The sequence below is a fragment of the Mustela erminea genome, chromosome 15, assembly GCF_009829155.1.
Source record: "Mustela erminea isolate mMusErm1 chromosome 15, mMusErm1.Pri, whole genome shotgun sequence".
Taxonomy (NCBI): domain Eukaryota; kingdom Metazoa; phylum Chordata; class Mammalia; order Carnivora; family Mustelidae; genus Mustela; species Mustela erminea.
Window position 1 is genome coordinate 56,622,849 of NC_045628.1, and position 3,113 is coordinate 56,625,961.

Sequence of the window (3,113 nt, forward strand, 5' to 3'; positions counted from 1 at the left end):
GACAAGCTCCAAAGAGTCCAGAAGGTTGGAGTAGAAATAAATGGCACTTGTGAAAGTGGCTACAGACATTTCTCCTCATGGAGAAGTTGTTGGGGGGGTCATCTTTTTTTTTTTTTTTTTTTTTTTAAATAATCTCTACACTCAATGTTGGGCTTGAACTTACAATGTGAGATCAAGAATTTCACGCTCTATCATGTGAGCCAGCCAGGTACCCCAGGATCACCCTCCTTATTGCCTGAACATCTGTGTGACCTCCCACTATATGAAATCCTCTGTAGCCCAGCAGAGGCCAGTGACTTTGATCCATGGACTGGCTGGGTAAGGTCCTCTGGAAATGCGGAATACCAGGGTGATGGCATGGGTGCCTTGAGCCTTCAGGTTCCCTCTGTCCTCCCAGCGTTTGGCATTGGCAAGAGACGGGCTGGGATGTTTGATTAACTGTGGATCAGGCAAAGGCACCTGTGTTTGGCTTAGAAGAGCCATGGGCTAGAACACAAACCTAGTTCATTAAATTTTTCACCTAAAAATATTCTTGGGGCACCTGGCTGGCTCAGTCGGTGGAGCATGTGACTCTTGATCTCAGGGTCATGAGTTCAGGCCCCACACTGGGCGTAAAGCTTACTTAAACAAAAATAAAAATTAAAAAGAAACCTCTATAAGATTATAAAAAACATAACACTTTTTTTTTTCTAGGTGCCTGTCTTACTAACATTTGAATTAAAGATGGTGGTTTATTGAAAAAAAAAAAAAAATAAAGCCGGGAAAAATGGGCACTTTCTTAGTTCTCTTACCTGAGAGATTAAATGACACACACAATTGACTTCGTATGAAGGTTAGCAAGAACCACTGGCTGCTAGTGTTTCTCAAAGGCCTGTGGACAGTAGAACCGTCATGCGCATTATGGTACCTGTTAAGACATACTTGGCTTTTAGGGGCACCTGGGTGGCTCCGTGGGTTAAAGCCTCTGCCTTCAGCTCGGGTCATGATCCCAGGGTCCTGAGATCTAGCCCCGCATTGGGCTCTCTGCTCACCGGGGAGCCTGCTTCCTCCTCTCTCTCTCTCTCTGCCTGCCTCTCTGCCTACTTGTGATCTCTGTCTGTCAAATAAATAAATAAAAATCTTAAAAAAAAAAAAGACATATTTGGCTTTTAATCCAGGCTATTTATTTCTAAACTGGCAACTGGGAAGATAAGACACTAAATTTTTGTTAGAGTATAACTAAATCCATTCTGAAGCAAAACAGGAATACAAGACAAAGACAGTGTGTATAAATAGGTTTCTTGAAAGTCTGATACAAATAACAGAATGAAGAACAGAAAACCTGGAAACTTCTATGTCTGTATATCCTCTGCTTAAATAATAATCCATACAATGGCTTACTGTATTGCTCTTGAGAAGAATGAATTAGATCTCAGCTGGCTGACTTGGAAAGATATCTGTATACATTATTAAGTAGGAAAAACTTAAGGTGCAGGCTCCTGTGTATACCATGAACTCACTTCTTAGGGAGAAAGCAAACTTACGTTTGTAGGGAATGGATTTAAAGGGTATGTATTAGAGTTCTCCAGAGAAACAGAACCAACAGGGTGTGTGTGTGTATGTCTGTATGTGTATACATACATGATTTATTTTAAGAAATAGGCTCATGCAACTGTGGGGGATTGCCGAGTCCGAAATCAGGAGGACAGGCCAGCAGACTGTGGTGATTGTACCATTTTAATGTTCCTACCAGTAGTGCACAAGGGTTCTAATTTCTCTACATCCTGGCTAACGCTTGTTATTTTTTGTGTTTTTGAGAGCAGCTATCCTACTGTGTATGAGGTGATATCTTGTGATGTGCATTTCTCGGCTGATTAGTGACACTGAATATCATGGCTTGATGGCCATTTGCATACCCTCTTTGGAGAAATGTTTATTCAGGTCCTTTATTTTTGAATTATGTTGTTTTTTGTTGTTGTGTTTCAGGAGTTTCATGATTTGCAGATATTTTCTCCCAATCTGTGAATTGCCTTTTTGCTTTATTGCCAGTGTCTTTTGATACACAAAATTTTTTAATTTTCATGAAATCTAATTTGGCTATTTTTATTGTTACCTGTGCCTTTGCTGTTCTATCTAAGAAATCATTTCAGAATCCAATGTGGTAAAGCTTTTGTATGGTTTTTTTTTTTTAAGATGATTTTTTGAAAGATTTTATTTATTTATTTGACAGAGAGAGAGATCACAAATAGGCAGAGAGGCAGGCAGAGAGGGAGGGGGGAACCAGGCTCCCTGCTGAGCAGAGAAGCCCGATGCTGGACTCGATCTCAGGACCCTGAGATTATGACCTGAGCTGAAGGCAGAGGCCCAACCCACTGAGCCACCCAGGTGCCCCTGTACTGTTTCTTTCTTTCTTTCTTTCTTTCTTTTTTTTTTTTTAACTTTTTGTTTATTTATTTTACAGACAGTACAAGTAGGCAGAGAGGCAGACGGGGGGGTGGGGAAGCAGGCTCCCTGCTGACCCTGAGATCATGACCTGAGCTGAAGGCAGAGGCTTTAACCCACTGAGCCACCCAGGTGCCCCTGTACTGTTTCTTTTAAGAGTCTTACTGTTTTAGTCTTTATTGTGTTAGATTTAGGCAGGTGGTTCATCTTGAATTAATTTTTAAAATTTTATTATTTTTTTATTATTCTTGTTAAAAGATTTTATTTGACAGAGAGACAACAAGAGAGAGAACACAAGCAGGGGGAGTGGGAGAGGGAGAAACAGGCTTCCCGAGGAGTAGGGAGCCCCACACCAGGCTCAATCCTAAGGTCCTGGGATCATGACCTGAGCTGAAGGCAGTTGCTTAACCAACTGAGCCACCCAAGTGCCCCTTAAATTTTATTTTTAAGCAAACTGTACGCCTAGTGTGGAACTCAGATTCAACCCTGAGAGCAAGAGTCAAATGTTCCAACAACTAAGCCAGGCTGGTGCCCCGTTTTCTAGTCTCAATTTCATTGATCTCTGCTGGAGTCTTTATTATTTCCTTCATTTTGCTAGCTTTGAGTTTAGTTCTTTCTTCTTTTCTAGTTCTCTAAGTTATAAAGTTAGGTGGTTGATCTGAGATTTTTCTTGTTTCTGAATGTGTTTATAG